Source organism: Nycticebus coucang, chromosome 13 (genome assembly GCF_027406575.1).
Source record: "Nycticebus coucang isolate mNycCou1 chromosome 13, mNycCou1.pri, whole genome shotgun sequence".
In the NCBI taxonomy this organism is placed as follows: domain Eukaryota; kingdom Metazoa; phylum Chordata; class Mammalia; order Primates; family Lorisidae; genus Nycticebus; species Nycticebus coucang.
This window is the reverse complement of record NC_069792.1, coordinates 48,585,054-48,603,236: the sequence shown is the minus strand read 5'-3', so window position 1 is coordinate 48,603,236 and position 18,183 is coordinate 48,585,054. Positions and strand designations below refer to the sequence as shown.

At 40.3% G+C, this 18,183-nt stretch overlaps 1 pseudogene; it reads right to left on the bottom strand.

Annotated features, from left to right (window-relative positions):
- Positions 1–15,548: 15,548 nt before the first annotated feature.
- LOC128563376 (potassium voltage-gated channel subfamily B member 2-like) lies at positions 15,549–16,381 on the bottom strand (annotated as a pseudogene).
- Positions 16,382–18,183: the final 1,802 nt, after the last annotated feature.

The following is an 18,183-nucleotide window of genomic DNA, read 5'->3' as shown; positions in this document are numbered from 1 at the left end:
TGACAGTTTCTCTAACGTCCCACTGTGCGTGCACTGGGCATCTAAATCCCCCTCCTACTGCCTGTGTCTGTGCTTTCTCCCTCTTCTCTAAACATTTCTCTATTCTTCCTACTTGTTTCCTCTCATTCACAAAGATTTCTTTACCTGTTATAATTCACATAATTGGATCCCTTCTCCAAAATGGTAAATACTATACCAAATACAAATTTACTCAACTCTGTGCTTTGTATAAAAAACATTTTTTGATCATTTTATATCTCTCCATTTCATCTCCCATATAATCTTTTAATCTCTTTAAAGATTACTTTTCTTCTGGTCAGTGCACAAATAATTAACAGCAGAACTAAAAACATATTGTAGCTTGATAGTTTATTTTCATTTTTATAGCAGAATTTTGAATTAAATTATAATATGATACTACTAATAACTCAAAAACTGAGATATAGTAATGTCAAAGGACTTAACCAGTGAAGATAGTTTTAGTAACTATCTCATTAAAATTCCTAGAAGATGTATACAAGGCTTAAAGATTTCTTATATACAAAGGAACTCTTCAAATGATGACTTTATGAATTATTCAATTGAAACACGTCAAAATAACTTCCAAAGTGACTAGGAATTTCCAAAGGGATGACTCAAGCTCTTTACGAAAAAGTGAATTTTAAAAAATCACATCAGTACTATCTGAACTATCAGAATAATAATATTTAAATATACTTAATGTGGCATGGGGACAGTAAGAATTTTTGAGATAAAAAGGATATTTTAGCTATAAAAACTTAGCTAGAAGTTTCCAGAAAATATCTTTTTGGATTATAATAAAAGTCAGACCCCCTAGGTTGACACCATTTGATTCTTTTAGCTTTTGTTGTAAAAATAAAGATTCTCATCTCTCCTTTTCACATTATGACATTAGAAGTTTATATTTTCAGGCTCTCATAAAATTCCCCCAAAAGACACCATATTAAAGGTTTATCTTGACTGATTTAATAAAAAAAAAAAAATAGGAAAAAAATCCTGAGTTTTGTGTCTTCTCCTGAGTAATGGGCTAACCCTGCTGGGAAGTTCCCTGGGGAGCCTTCTACCAACTCAGACTACCCCCTTTCTGGTGTGTAGTTCTCTGGAATAACTGTACAATTTTCTTACAATGCAACATCTGAGATAGGGAGCGGCTGGCCAGAATGTCCCAGGCTCTGGTCCAGTCACCTCTAGAAACAGGATGCCCCTCAGTGCTTTAACCCGATGAATCACTTGACCCTAGGACACAAAACCGCCACAGTGCAAGTGGGGCAAATACGAATAGGATGTCACACCCTAGGCAGCTTTTCTGTGCTTTGGGGGACTGTTCTGCCCTGAATCCTAAGCTTCTATTATCCCTTACTGCCCCTCTGTAAGTAATACATCTATTTCATATAACTTGTCACATATGGGGGTATTCTGTCTCTCTGAGCCCAGGTAAGTTAGTTACCACTGCACAGAGAACCTGCTTCACACACCCCACTTGGACCCTAGGTCCTCCAAAAGGTGGATGGTTGGACATAAAGAAGTGATCTTCCGTGTGCAGTAGGCCATGAAAGGGCTGCCTATGCCCCGGAGGTCAGATCAAGCTCCCCTCCCGCCATCTACACCAAGGCTACACTTTACCTCCGACAAGAGTTCCCATAATCTACAGTTCTGATAACCAAATGCACAACCTGGCAAAGCGAAGCACCTGAAAGCTTGCCCGTCAGCAGCACCTCATTGTTTTCTTTGCATAAACTCTGTGGCATACAGAGCAGCCTACACTGCTATTCTAGATGGATAATTTATACAATGTAAAAATGTAAAACCCACATCTGTGGCTCACAGCCTATTTCAAAAACATAAAACCAACAAGATATTCAGCTTCCTTACAGCCAGCATTACTCAGGGTCTAATCTCTAGGATGAGACATTCAACCACTATCTGTGTTGCTTAGTCTTCACAGAGAGATAGAAATATTGTGAAACATTTAGTCATCCTGTTATTTCTGCCCTTCAGTGCCATCCCAAGACAGGTGGTGTTTTGTATGTGTCAGGAACTCTGCTGGGAATTTAAGATAAGAGATGTGGTCTGAGCCTAGCACAGACAGAACCACTAGATTATGAGGCTGAAGAGAGACCTAAGTGAAAGCACAGGGGAGAGAGAGTCAGCACACATGGCAGAAGGGACAAACGTGCTGAAGGGAAAGGAAGGACAGAAAAGGAACACAGTGTTCCATGTCAAGGGAGCAGGACTGTGCCATGTGAGCGCAGGTGTGGCCACAGCTAGAATGCAAGACATAGAAGGCGTCCTTGTGCAAACTAGAAACCAAGATGTCCCCTCTGAATGCACACAGCCATGTGGAAATACTGCCTGTTGTGTGCACTGAATAACCTGTAAGACCCAGAGCACAGTCTTCAGCCATGGCTGGACCTTGAAGGAAGCAGCACACTGTGTTTGAGGAGTGGGAAGGCATGAGGTTGGACAGGAGATTGTGAGGGATTGTAAACGCAATGCTCAGGTGTTGGAACCAGAATCTAGGCACTGGGGAAACACTGAACTTTTTAATTCAGGATTGACCATCACAGAGGTGGGTTCTGAAAAGGTAATTCTGTTGGCTAAATCGAGAATGGATTAGAATTGGGGTGCATGGAGAATGAAGAGAGAAAGCCCAGTTAATGACTTATCACTTATAGTCCAAGTAGGAGATGATCAAGGTCTAGCCCATAGCAGTGTATTCTGTGGTCTCAACTCAGTAAAAACAAGAGTGAGATAAGCAAAGCAAAAGAGTTTGCAATGGGGACAAAGTAGATTAAGTGGGAAATGGAAGAAAGCTCAAGGTTCAACAATCAGCGTTCAGGATTCCAAAGACAGAGCAGGTGCATCCATGTGCTAACAGAGTTCAAGGTGAGGAACATTCTGGGTGGGATTTATGACTGGTCGTTATCCCGCAGGATAACATGTGGCTATGGTAATAGATGATTTTAATCCATAAAGCAAAGCCTACAGTGAACATTGAGAAGTGACAGGAATATTGAGCAATGACAGAAAAGGAATGATAAATACAACTAGACAAGAAGAACGTGGGAAAGCCACACTTTGGAGACTGGATTGGAAGCTCAACATGGCATCAGTGTGGGGCATTAGACACATATTTGTCATTTCTGGGTTTCAATTCCTAATCTCTATAAAGGGATTAATGATGTCATTGCATAGGGATGACATAACATAACAGTTACCAAACTAAGGCCCTTGGGCCAAATCCAGCCTGCTGGCAAGTTTTATCGGAACCCAGCTACTTCCGTTTGTTCATATAAAGTCTTTAATTGCTTTCTCACTCAAGTAGCAGACTTGAGTAGTTGTGACAGAGACCTTATGGCCCACGAAGCCAAAAATATTGACTATTTGGTCCTTCACAGAAAAAATTTGCCTATCTTTGTTATAAAGAGCCAACACATGACTGGGCACAATGGCTCATGCCTGCAATCCTAGCACACTGGGAGACTGGGATAGGAGGACCACTTGAGCTCAGGAGTAGGAGACCAGCCTGAGCAAAAGCAAGACCCTATCTCTGCTAAAAACAGAAAAATTAGCCAAACATGAGGGTGTGCAGCAGTAGGCCCAGCTACTCAGGAGGCTGAGGCAGAAGGATCTACTTGAGCCAGGAGTAGAAGGTTGCAGCTATGATGACACCACTGCCACCTAGCCTGGGTGACAGAGCAAACAAGACTTGTCTCCAAAAAATAATAACAATAATAATTAACATGAAAAATCCCCCTGCTCAGTGTATGGCACACAGCAGATACTTAATATAAATTCCTTCCTTCTGCTCTTTGAAGGTCCTGTCAATTATTTGGGGGATGTGAGAATGTGCCTTTCACTTCATAATGCTGGACAGCAGGCAACATGTTCACTTTTCTCCCCAGAAGCTATATTGCTAGAAAAGAACTGGGCTCAGAATAAGAAGATAGAGTAAGGGCTGCAAGGCCCCTCTGATACTATTAGGAAGTTGTGGCTAGACCTCACAAGAACTTTGAAAAGAGAAGCTAACACAGCCTCGTGGAAAGCATCTTTTCCTGTCTCAGGTATCAATTAACCATAGTGTCTTTCTCCAGAGTTAAATTTCTGCTCAAAACAGTAGACTCTGGGAATAGTGACAGCTATGATGAAGGAGTGAAAAGTAAAACCAGCTCAACTTGCATAGGCAGTGATGACGGATGAAAGGAGCACAAAGGATAAAGGATCAGCTTCCCTCAAAAGAAGTGGGAAAGTTTAGATGCTGGTTTTAGAAAGTTGAGGAGCAAAAAGTCTACCTAGACTCCGGTGCTTTAGGATGAAGAAAAACACATGCTTGCTTTATAGGTTAAAGACCAAACGAAGCCCAGATTTGGGAGGTTATCTGGTCTCTCTAATTTGGACTCTTAAATACATTCAATTCTGTTGAAATTTAAGCAGACACCATCTCACGAGAAGATGTTCAACCAGGAGAAAAATAAATGTGAAATTCCACTGGACCCCAAAAAACTTCAGTGGCTCTTCATTGAAATATAACCCAAACAGACCCTCCCGAGGAAGACTCTGGAGCAGGGGTATGTGTGGGGCAGGCAGTGGGACTCTGGGGAAGGGGCTGAGACGCAGGTGCGTAGAGGAGGATTGCTGAGCATGAGCTGAGCCCCCTCAGGTGGAGAGAAACTAAGGGCCTGAAGGAAGCAAGGAGACACTTCATTATGTGGGCTATGCTACAATGAGAAAGACATTTGGATATTTTCCAAGTTCACTTTGGTGACAATAGGGTGCCTTGGAGAACCTCTTCTGCATTGAAAGTACACCAGGAGGCCATCCCGTCACAGCCAGGTCAGATAGGAAGAGAGACCTGTCACTTGCTCTTCACACTCACAAGTCAGCACAGGAGAAAAAGCTCATCAAATGACTCAACAAACGCAGAATCCAAAACAATTTTTTTTTCAATTATAATGTAATATCTCTCTTGGAGCACATAAATACACCTGGTATACTGTAAAGTATAGCTATCAAAGCTGCTACCTTCAAGCTACCTCTGGCTAATCTATATGCAGAACTTTGAACAAAAGTGTGTGTGAGCAGCACTTTGTAAACATTCCATGCAATTTAAAATATATACTTATAAATGCTCGGGAGCTACAGTTTGAAAAATAAAGACCAGTGCTTAAAACAGATTTTGGCTTTGAATTTTCATATTACTCATAGTGTAATCATGTTACTTATATAATAATTTTCACACCTGTGGAGTTGATTTAAGAAATATAATAAAATGTGCTATCTTTTTACATAACAAATATGAAATGGCAAATTTATGTTGTTCTAGACTCCAGTCCATTATTTCATATTTTCTTTTCTTTTTCTTTTTTTTTTTTTTTTTTGAGACAGAGTGTCACTGTATCACGCTCGGTAGAGTGCTATAGCATCACAATTCACGGCAATCTCAAACTCTTGGGCTTAAGCAATTCTCTTGCCTCAGCCTCCCAAGTAGCTGGGACTACAGGTGCCTGCCACAATGTCTGGCTATTTTTTTTTGTTGCCCTTGTTTAGCGAGCCAGGCTGGGTTCGAACCTGCCACCCTTGATGTATGTGGTTGGCACCGTAACCACTGTGTTATGGGCACTGAGCACATTATTTCATATTTTTTTCCACTGAATTTGCAGTTCATTCCATCTGTGTTATGGCAAATTATCACCTTAAAAAAAACAAGATTACCTACCCAATGTTTTCCTGCCTGTAAACTAAAAACTGAACTGAAATGGAACAGGTTGCTCACCTCAGAGATTATGCAGGATCTCTGCTATTTTCCCACAGTGAAAATTTCCACTGTGTTAATGAAATACATCTAATTTATCACACCACAAATCTGCTACTGTACTTCATAGATGGTGGCAATGATGTATTTTTCAATTCAACCAAATTATGGATAAAACTACACACTCTGACACCAATGTACAAATTAGACGTTCCTATACAAAATGTTGCCAGAGACAGATTTGACTCTAGGATGTAAACTAAGATTTGAATATTTAAAAAAAATCTATATTTGAATATTAAAAACAATCAATCTCATGGAGACAAAAGGTAGAATAATTACCAGAGGCTGGGGAGAGTATCAAGGAGGTGGGGGTAGAGTAGGAATCGTTAATAGATATAAAAATATAGTTAGATAGGGCAGCTCCTGTGGCTCAAAGGAGTAGGGTGCCACCCCATATGCCAGAGGTGGCAGGTTCAAACCCAGCTCCGGCTAAAAACTGGAAAAAAAAAAATACATATATATACACACACACATATATACATATTTAGATAGAAGGAACAATGTTTGATAGCACAACACAGTGATTATAATCAACAATAAGTTAGGGCACACTTTAAAATAACTAAAAGAGTGGAACTGGAATGCTCCTAACATGAAGAAATGATAAATGCCTAGTAGGAGTCTTCAAACTCCGGCCCGTGGGCCACATGCGGAGGTGTGATTGTATTTGTTGCCGTTTTGTTTTTTTACTTCAAAATAAGGTATGTGCAGTGTGCATAGGAATTTGTTCATAGTTTTTTTTTTTTTTTTAAACTATAGTCTGGCCCTCTAACAGTCTGAGGGACAGTGAACTGGCCCCTTATTTAAAAAGTTTGAGGACCCTTGGTAGGGTGACAGATACCCCAATAACATTGATTTGATGAATTCACATTGTATGCCTGTATCAAAACATCATATATACCCCATAATAATTTAAAATAAAACATTTAAAAATTCCAAATGCATCTATATTGGAAGAATTGATTTGGTTGAGGAATTAGATGACACCAGATAAGATAACTGCACTTTGACATCCAAAATTGCACTCCAGGTTTGATATTGATTAGAGTTAGAACAAGGACTTGAACGCTGGAGCTCTTCCTGTCACGTGCAAATATCCTGAGGCTCCTTGCAGAGAAGGACGCTGCAATCAACCAGTCCCATCTGGAGCTGCACTGGAGTTACTCGGCCATCCTTGGCACTGCCGCGGCGTAGGATGAGGTAGCTATTTAAAGTGGCATTCCACACTTGTGGTTGTGTCAGAAATGACTCAAGCAGACAGAATTTAAAGTGCAAAATCCAGAGTGGCAATGACCTCTAGCATCCTAAAACAAGATCTTGGAAAACTTATAAAAATGTGTCCTGTTCTTGGGCCAGTAGAGCTCTTCCCATGGCTTGTCAAGCCTGATTCGGTTACTGCAAAAGTTTATATTCTGATTGGGCCGACTGTCTCATTTGGATGACAAATTGCATCTACTTTAAATGATCAAATACATGCTGAAGTTCATTGACTTTTTCTGTAGGTGGGTTCTTTATAAAACAACATGCTCTAATAGAGAGATAATACATGTATAAGTAACATAGCATCCAGGTGCGCGCGCATGCGCCCTCGTAGCCTTCGCTCAACTGTCACTCAAACAGGCCTGGTGGGACCTAGTTTGCACCCTAGATGCAGAACCTTGATTACAAATGTCAGTTGGCTTCATCTACCTGCCCTTACTAATATCCAGAAGTCCTTAAGGCTTTTAAAGACTTTAAAGGGGATGATTTAAGGGGAAAAATACATTCATTTTATGTATTAGCTGAGGAGTTAACTTAAACTTAGCTATATACACAGCGAAAACTAAGTCATATAGGTGTAAAGTCTGGTAAGGTTCTGATGTTACAGTTCTCAGTGCCTCTTAGAAAGCTTTAGAGCGATGAAAACAAACACCTTCCCCTCGGACTTCTTTCATTTCCTGTCTCCCCGTGGGTCCGTGAATAGCTGCTTTGTTCTACATTGGTTGTCTGTGTTAAGGCTGACATTGCAACTACAGAGAAGTCTCAGTCTCTTCCAGGGCTTCAGTGCTCTGATTATAAACATAAAGTCATCCTCAACTATGGCCCAGGAGTTACAGGGAAAGCATCAGGCAGAGAAGGGCTGGGTGTTGCTGACAGACGCAGGAAGAGCAGCTTGCCTCTCATGCCCCCTTACTAAGCACAACGTGCTGACTGTTGTGGCCTGAGGTCACTTTTATACCTCTGTCTCAATGAACAGGTAGAAAGGGTTTGAATGACCAAACGGGTAGTTGGTGGGCAAGAATGACTTCCAGGCTGACTACTATCTTAAAACACTTCTATCACCTCTTAGAATGCCCAGACAATTTTTAATGAAGATGTGTCCTGACATTTTATAAATTCCTACTTTACCACTGAATCTCTCTTTTAATATGCAGTAACATTCAATGAGAGTAGGTACATATGACAAGGAGAAAAAACAAATAGGGTTCAGCTGGCAGTGCTGTGTGGCCAGCTGCCCTCACTCACTATGAACGTCACCAGCTCCAGCATGCCACGCTTGTATTATACTTAATGCAGGTTTATGCCTAGTGCATTACAGATTGCTGAGTATCATAAAACTTTTGGGGTTAATCCCACACAGAATAAAACCATCAATGCTAAGTCAATGCCCAAAACAAACAAACAAAACATTCTACTGTAATCTATGGTTACTTCACGAATTGTACTTTAACAGTTATTGTCTATGTAACCATGTGTGATCAAAATTCTTTCAAAATCAACTTAGTTAATTATTTTGAAAATACAGTTTTTGTTCTATAATCAGAACGCTCAGTTCACCTGGGTATGCAGATAGAATCCCTCTGTTAGGAATGACTCTTACTTTGGGGTCAGTTCGAAACATTTACTAGAGCCAGATAGGTGATTTTTAATAAACACAAATACATTTTGTTTATGAGTTTTAAACTCTTTTTAAAAATTATAAGAACATCGTTTTTTAATAAAAACCATTTGAAACATTTTGTGGAAAATGAAGAATTTCTTAGTGTTACAGTGGTGATTTAAAATATATTTTCTCAATAGACTATTCAGCATTTTATAGATGAAATATAATATACAATAAAATCTGGCTATTTCAACATTTTATTAAAAATGATCTTATATTAACAGATTCTTCAGGATGAGATTATTTCATTGTATGCTGTATGCCAAATATTTCTGTAAAATATAAAAGTGGTTAGTAAAAGGGAAAATATCATGTCATTCAATACAGCATCTTCCCGAGTGCAGTTCCAGTACAACTAACTGCTATATCCACCATATCACAATTCTTATCAGAGTATGACTATATTTATATGTATCATATATATTAATACACATACTAATAAGGGACAACCTAGATTCTCTCTAATATGCTGAGAGGGGAGCTAAATAGTAACAATATAAATAAATATGGATGAGACGATGACTAACCATCTCCTTGAGGAGTCACAGCAATTTCGTGTAATTATTAGATGAACTTTTATATCAAAATTCCACTGGAAAAAGTAAATGCTTAAAAGTCAAAAGCAAAATGGGGAAGCTATCTGAGTTTGCACCATATACACCAATGGAATTTTCTCATAAACTCTTGGCAGTTAGAAAATACTTGTTTTTCTTCTTCCTTTTTTAATGGAAGATAAAACTCAGAACACTTAGTCAGAGACATTACAAACCCTTCCAGGGTCATCCAAAGTGGAGAGTATTTATTACTGTGACCACTCCTTCATAATGCTTAGCTTACCTAAAATAGCAGATCCTTCACCTTACAGAGTCTCTCACTTGAAATAAAGAAAACAAATCTATGAACAACCAAAGCACTTTACATAGATTTTTAAAGCCAGAATATTTAAATACTGCCAATGTACTCTCTTTTGTAATAATATGAAGTAAATCTGGAAAAGAACTCCTTAGCTGTTGTTTTTTACTTTGAAAGTGATAATTGAACTTATTGAGATTTAAAAAAATCCAACTTGAAAGGAATCTGAATGTCTTCCTTTAATATTAATGAAAACCAATGGTTTTTCTAAAGAGATGGAAAAACTGGTTGGAAATTAAGACTGGTCCTCTTCAGATGCAACCAAGAAGCAAAGAAAACTGAAAAGTACATGATTCTTCAGTAATTTCTTTTTCTCAAAAATATTCCCTGCTAACCATACACTTCATCGTAAAAATGGGGACACTTCTAAGAGTAAAAAGAGATGCTATTAATGATTAGACTGGGACAAAAGGCAGTAAGGGGGGCTACCTCTGTAAGACCAGGCCCCGCGGGCACCCTAGGTAAGGGGTAAGCTTTGTATAAACTGCCTCCTCTCCTCTTGCCCTCTTCTGCCTGATCAAATGTGGCCAAGTGAGCAGAGTGGTGAGTTTTCAGAGCAGACTTTCCAGGAAAGCCGAGAAGCACAGATCCAGAAACAGGACTACTGAATTAGGAATGGAACATCTGAGGCATTTTAATAAAAATCCAATGTTGTTTTCTATCTCATCTATTTTATTTTGAACACGTAATTTCTTCTAGGTTTTTGACCCACTAGTCTGCACAGATGATATTTAAGAAAGGGAAAAAAACACAACTCCAAACTAAACCTCCACAGACTGGCCCTGTTCTTTCAAACTCTTATCTCTGGTTAATACCTTTGAACTCTTAAGTTCTGTTATTGGAAGAACACAGACATCTTAATCTTTACAGCTTGGATGCAAAAAGAAAAGGCAAAGAAAGGAAAATGGTAAACAGGCAACACAGCAAGAGTGTGATTGTCCTGCAAATTTGTCCAGGGCCAAACCTAGATAAGATTACACTACACAGAGGTGCCTCTCTGTAGGGAGACTTCTGGGTAAGATCACGTGGCATCACTTTATCTTTTTGGCCTATGTATGGTTTTAATCACTATTGTTATTTTTTTTTTTCTCTTAAGACAGTCATCAGAAAGCTAAAAGAAGAGTATTGTATAGCGAGAGTTCTTCACTTGGTAACAACTCTATGTACTGGTGTACAGATACACACTTGTAAGTATACCATGGAAAGTTCTGTTTCTTACTAGAAGGAAATAAAGTATGGCTCTATTCCAGTATCTTGTTTTGTTTTTATTTGAGGGATTAGAACAACTGATCTATATGCTATAGAATAGAATGAGAATGTTGTGCGTTCTTTTCCCTTTTACGAGTACCCAGGAGTAGTGTTCGCTTCAGTAGCACATATACGAGTACCCAGGAGTTTTTGTTTTGTTTTGCTTTATTTTCTATTTAACTATTTCCATGGCTTGAAAGTCCCACACTAATTTAGCTGGAAGAGGGAGTGTGGTTCTCAAGGAGTTGTTCTCAATGGGGCAAGCAAATAGGTGGCAGCCTCTGTTGACCCCTGGCTCTGCCAGGAGCCAAAGCTGCTGGTGCAAACGGTACACCCATCCACACCAGCTGCCCCCTTGGTTTAAGGATGACTAAGGTCTCTCCTGCCCTTCTACGGCTTGTTTTAGGTGCTATGCTGCATTATGCCAACAATGATGAGCCTGTGGACATTGCTCTACAGAGGAAATGAGAAGCAGGCAAAAAACAGAGTCATCACCTTCCCTCTCTGCCATGCATTTCAGCGGAAGCAACAGCACCCCCAAAGGGAGAAAACCGGTTCAGCAGGGAAGGGTGAAAACAGGTGTTACAATCATTTGTAGCCCTCTGAACTCCACCCTACCAGACAAAGTCTTATTCTATCTTATTCCTGGGTGTTTGGCTTCTCTCATCTCATTAGGGAGAATATAAATTTAACTTAATTTTTCTCTTAAGGGGGCTAATAATAGGAAAAAGTGGAGAAACATTTCTCTAGTCAATCATTCCCTTCATTTCATAAGCTCTTACAGAGTCATTTCCTGAGGACACAAGATGAGAGAGAAGAGGAGAGACAGAAGGAGGAGGAGGAAGAAGAGGAGAGAGAAGGGGAAACTGTAAGAAGGGGTAGTTGAGGATAACGAGGATACCGAAGAACGGGGAGATCACAAGCAATGCCCCCCACGTGGTCCTGTGTGCTGGTTCAGGATAGAACTGCGTTTCTGCATCTGTTGCTTTCTACTGTTCTTATCAAAGAGGGCTGCTTACAGCCTCACTTCCTGCACTGATACCCAGTTCAGTCTGTCATCTGGCACTGTCCACACACCAGGCCTCAGAGGGCTCAGATAGGCCTATCTGAGTTTGCCTGAAACCCAGCTGACTTCTTCTGTTCTTGACCTTGCTCAGACATCCAGAGTGAGGGCCCTGTGTGGTGCCCATGAGCCTAGTTTCTTTCAGATGTCAGGTGAGCTGTGCTACTTCCTGATGGTCATTTCATCCCAGAGGCCGAGAATACTGTGCACCACAGGACTTATTTCCCTTAATGCTTTTAAACATCTTTTTAGATTGAAGTCACTGTATGTGATATTTACAGGGCATTAGCTACTGCCATTTCTTTGGGAAGAGGCCAAGGAAAAGAAAAAAAAAATATTTCCAATCCAGAGACTGAGTAGATTACCCTGGCCTGGAAGAGGTACAGAATCAAGTCTAATTCCAAGTTACTGCCCAGGAAACTGGCATCCAGTTAAGCCCATCTCCTCCCCTTGCACATTCCTGTGAAAGTCATACCAAAGCCAGAAATAGTCCATGTTGTGGTAACCCGGGGAGTTGTTCTAGCCATCCTCCGGGCCAAACATTCACAAACCGCCCAAAATTTAAACTGTGCACTATCTGTATATGAGGGTATATATGGTCTCCAGGATACACTGGCAGGATCGAAGGAAGAATCCTTCAACTGTGTTCCATAATCCTTCAATGTGTTCCATAACCCAGAGAACTCAGAAAAACAATTTCTACATATTACCTGCCATTGTATCTTGAAAAGGAAGATTATGTCTTCTGCATATGCATAAAAATGCTAATTTGTTAAATATAGGCATTCCATATATATCACATTGTTAAGCCTTGCTTTGGCTTTTTTTAGTGATTAATACATCATAACATTCAATTAATAAAAATATCTCCTTACATGACACCAGGGAACATGTTCAGTAAGCGCTGACTTGTTATTGTCAGGGTCATACCCAAAGACAAAGTATGATAGGCCAATGGGCTTTGCAATAATTTCATATACCACAGTGGATGCCCATATCTGGGCTGAACAATTATTACTTAATTGATTACAGAGTACTTATGCCATATCAAAGAATAGATATTTGAACCTATTGTAAAACATACATAGTAAGGGTCAAGTTTTTCCTTCTATGCTATGAATCTGGCAAATAATCTTGCAACATCTAGACTTTCTTAAGAAATATTATAGATAAGTTATAAAGTATAGAAGAGAAAGGAAAGAAAACCAAATATTTTCAATGATATGAAATCCTGATTTAGGATGTAAGAATTTTTATTTTTTTAATTCTGAAGAGAAGGAAGTATCTAGATGTCTAACGTGTAGCACACACAGAGCATCTGTTCAACTAAATCACCAAACTCAATAAGCAATAATTGAGAAGGCAAAGTAAGCCAATATCCGCCCTCCAAACAAGTAAGGATGAAGACATGGATTCCCATCATTCCTTCCCACGAGTCTGACAGCATATGAAGGAGCCTGATGTACCCATAACATAAAGTAAGCACAGCAGCTAGAGTGTCACCCTGATGCAGCTGTAATCAAATACATGCCTCTGTTAGCATTCGTTCCCCTCCCCAAGAACAATTCTGGGGAAAAAATCAACTTCCATGACGTGAGAAGAGTACCTGCAAAGGTAGTGGTTTATATAAGACATCATACAGAGCTATTTTTAAAAGGCTCTAAAAAGGTTCTAAACAAATGAACAATACTTTCACTAAACTACTATATAATCAAATGGAAACAATTTCCATAATATTTCACCACCCCAACAGAGAGAAAAATGTAGACTTTTAAATGAACAAACACAAATCCTTTATGAAAATTTAGTAAAGAATCTACTACAGGTAGCAAAGATTCACTTAACTTGTTTAATAATTTGGAAACAAATTTACTATTTATAACTACATAAAATTTTCACCCACGACTGGTGTCATTGGCTGCTGGGTATAGGTCGTAAGCAGACATCTTATCTATACATACGTATATAATTTGAAGAAAGCTTAAGTAATCTGTTGCATGAGGGGTATATGACAGTATACTGTAACAAAAGGTCATTGTCACCATTACCTTCAAAGAGATCAAGGGATGGCAACTGCTTCTGCATTTTAGAGATTAAATGAACTTCTTTGTCTAAGAAGTTGGGTTATTATCCCTATTCTATCCTTACTAGAAAGTCTTCAGAAAATATACATACATATGTGTATTTAAAATTTCTTCTAGGACTTAACTTTAGATATATGTTAATAACATTGTTATGAACAAATAAACCACATTAACCTTTCAAATTTTGACTTTGCTGCTTTGTTTTTACACAGTTAGCCAACTTCCTCTGGAACTTTTGATGAGCAATGATTTATTCCTCAGGTGCCTAAAGGCTTGAAAGAATTCATTTAATACCCACAATACCCACTTAAATCTATATCTCATTCACTTACAAAATTCACTTCATATTTTTAGTACATGTAACTAAACACTTGATATCGGAAAGAACAGTAGCCTTTCTCAAACAAAACCCACAAATATGGCACATCTATTTCCTTCTTACAGATAAAACAAAAATAAACAAATTATTCATAACTACAAGGAACTAGTTGAAATCTTCCATTTGTCACAAAATATGCATGTCTCCATTATGTAACGACAGAAATACATTTTATCTCACTAAGGTGCACCTACTGGCTGGAAAGTAAAGTGCCTTTAGAAGTCAACTGGAAAAAAAAAAAAAAAACTGGACAGGGCAAAAAGCAGATGCACGATCATTTGCTTTAGCTGATCGTTTACATTATTTTTTGTGCATTATCATGTAGAATCTTAATTTTTGGTCAAAACTCTCATATGGTCTGGTATATTTCTATAATAGTTACTGTGTATAAGAAGGATATTTGGAAAAAACTGTATGTAACCGAAAGAATTTCTATGATGACAATCTTCCTTTCTTCCTTTTCATCTATTATGCATCAAACATCAAAACTATGCTTCTGCAGCTAAAGATGGCTCTTTTGATTTTTTACTTATCATTCACAGTGCAATAGAGAATAAAATATATGCAATGAAAATTGATTTGAGCTAACCCCAAAAGCTCTCGATAAAATTAGATAAACAGAATCATGCAGTCGAATTACATACTAAAATTAGTGACAAAAATTCACTCTGAGATTTAGATAGATGCAGGCACACTGGAAAAATATGAATTCACCTATACTTGAAGTAAATGCTTTACGAACTCTGAGATTTACATCTCACTTGTGAAACAACTGAGCACCCACAGTCAGAAATATCACTGGTAGAGGAGCCTTTTCACACGAGGAAGTGAATGGACACAGTATGGGCATTGACTTGGTCCTCGCACAGCTTAATAAAACAGTCCCTTTCTCCTGTGCATTGGTCTCCAGCCCTCTGAGCTGCCCAGGACCACTCTCCTCTCTTTCCCTGCAGCCCCACAGATCCAGGCCAAGAGGCACTCCTCCACTTCCAACAACAGCACCTTTCCCCTTTCTTCAGCATGGAGCCCAGGCCCTGGGCTTCTGCAAGACTCAGTGCCCGAGAGGGGTCTGAGCGCGGGCTTTCCCTCAGCCGCCAGGTCGCCTACACTGCGTAGACCAGAACACCAGAGAAACCAGAACTCTCCTTCACACTGCGTGGCCCAGACTTCCTCGTCAGGTAATACTATTTTACGACATGACACAGGAAGAATAACTATATTTGACCAAATAAGATTTTGGAAAGGATTTTTCACTGTGTGGCCACAATGTGTTCCTTTTACCAAAACAAGGAAGGAAATGGAATGCAGAAGCCCCTTTTCCCACCATGCCCAGGCACGGCCCGCCACCCTCGTCCTACCTTCGCAGCCACCGAGGAGTTGGGCTTCTCCAGCAAGTCCCACAGTTTCTTCCTCTTCTGGGGGCAGCAGGTGTTGTCGAACTCCTCCCCCTCCCGCTCGCGCATGGTCTCCGCTTTCCGCCGCAGCTCCTGGTTCATCTGCTCTTTCTTCTGATGATACCTGGCTTGGCAGCAGGACTCCAAGCAGATCTCATCAATCCCCCAGTAATTGAGCTCGTGGCCAAAGGACAGAGCGCACATTTCCTCCATCTTGTGCAGTTTCCCGGTCCGGGAGAAGTTTAAGATGGAAGCGAAGGCTCCCGGATGCCGGTCAAAGAAGTACTCGTTCTCGCCCAGATTGTAGTCACCGCACACCTCCCGAAGCTCTCGTGCGTGTTGCAGTCCCGAAGCTTCCCCAGGCGCGTCCTGGGCAGCCTGTCCAGCGTCCTCCACAGGACTTCGTGGTTCAGGCCCCCCACGTTGATTTTAACTCTCCGCGAGCACGTTTTGCTACTGATAATGTCCACAGGCTCCGGAGGAAGATAAAGTGTGGACCTGGAAGTCTTCCTGTTTAAGCCGGGGGGAGCCTTCTCCTCCATGGTGACCGGTCAAAGCGGCAGGGCCGGGGTCATTGAACACCAGGTCAGCTGAAGCAGCGTCCCTCCGGGGCAGGCATGGCCACCGACGCAGCTGCAAGAAAACAGTAACTATTGGGTTACTTGCCCTTTTCCTAGAGTATTTCCTATCCTTCGCGATCATTTTGTTGTCACACCCAGGAGGTATGCCATTAATTCCTGAACATATTTGGATATACATATCTTTGCTTTAGGATAATGATTTTCAACTGTTTTGCTGCAGTGATAGGATCTTAGGTGTGCTGTGAAATGTGTAAAGACCATTAATTAAATTATTTTTGAAAGAAGTTCAAAGCACAGTAACGGTATTCTTTTTTTTACTCTTTTTTTTTTTTTTTGGATCAACATGATTTAAGTGTGCTTAAATGGTTAGCTGTAGGTTCTAGTGTGCTGTGAGATTAAAAAAAAAAAAAGAGCGCTGCTTTAGGATACAAGATAGGAGAAGACAACTCCAAATATGCCACAGAAGGGACTTCATACTCAATCATGTACACCTAGAGGCTCCCAGCCCCCAAACTTTTCACCAAGACCTCTTTCTCAAGCTGTAGACCAAGATCCATGTGCTGATCGGCTCTTTTCTAGAAAAACCAGGAAGACCAGTAAGCCAAACTGACCATGCCTCCAACCTGCCAATCAGTTCCTATTCATTTTCCATCTCAAACTTACGGCCTTCCCCACCCCATACCCAGTCTCCCTGGCTAAAATTCTAAAAAATCCTGATCCATCTGTCCATGTCCCAGTGAGCATGAGGTCTTACCAATCATACTGCCTGGTCACTCCATATGGACTCCACCAGCATTACCAAGTCCCCCTTACCACAATGCTTGTTCAAACCCTCAGCATCACCTGCCTCCATTTTTACAACAGCCTCTTAAACTGGATGGATCCTGAACTCTGGTTTTATAAACCTAAAACACCTTCTTCACACAGCTACTAGAATTATGGACCAAGATACAAATTTGACCTTGCCATTCACATGCTTTAAACCTTGTAAAGGCTCATTACTATGGAAAGTAGAAAGTCCTATCAGCATTTCAATGTCTAGTTAGTCCTACTAGCTCTGGCTTACCCTTCCACCCTCAGCTCTCATCTCTCTGACCACTATCATCCAGCCACCCTAGACTGCATCCTCCACTCTGTTTGAAGCTCTTGGTCTTTCCATGCTGGGTTCTGGAAAGGCCTCCCTCTTTCTCATTCCCTTTTGACTAACTGCTGCTTGCTTTTCATGACTCAGCTCAAACATCACCTCCTCCAGAAAGCCCTCCATGATATGCCCCCTCTGGAATCATGAAACTCTCTGTGAATGCCACTTCTATTTATACCTCTGCAATAACCTCTGCAATAACACCTTTCCTACAGTATGCCAAGTGCTCCTAAAGTCAAAGACTATCTTCTCTATTTTTACCAAGCATAGTGCTTATACAGTGTAAGTTAATAAATGTTTTCCACGGGACAGCTGGCCAAAGTAATATATATGGCCAGAAAATGTGGAAATGGAACTACTGGGATTGCTTGCCTAAAAAGCATCCAAGTTTACATGGGATGTGGGTATAGCTGTGGTCCCCAATCCCTGGGCCACAGGCTGGTACTGGTCCATGGCCTGTTTGGAATTGGGCCACACAGCATGAGGTGAGTGACAGGGGAGTGAAGCTTATCTTATATTTACAGTCACTCTCCATCAATACATCACACCCTTAGCTCCACTTTCTGTCACATCAAAAGCAACAGTAGATTCTCGTAGTAGCACTGAGCTTGCAAGGGATCTA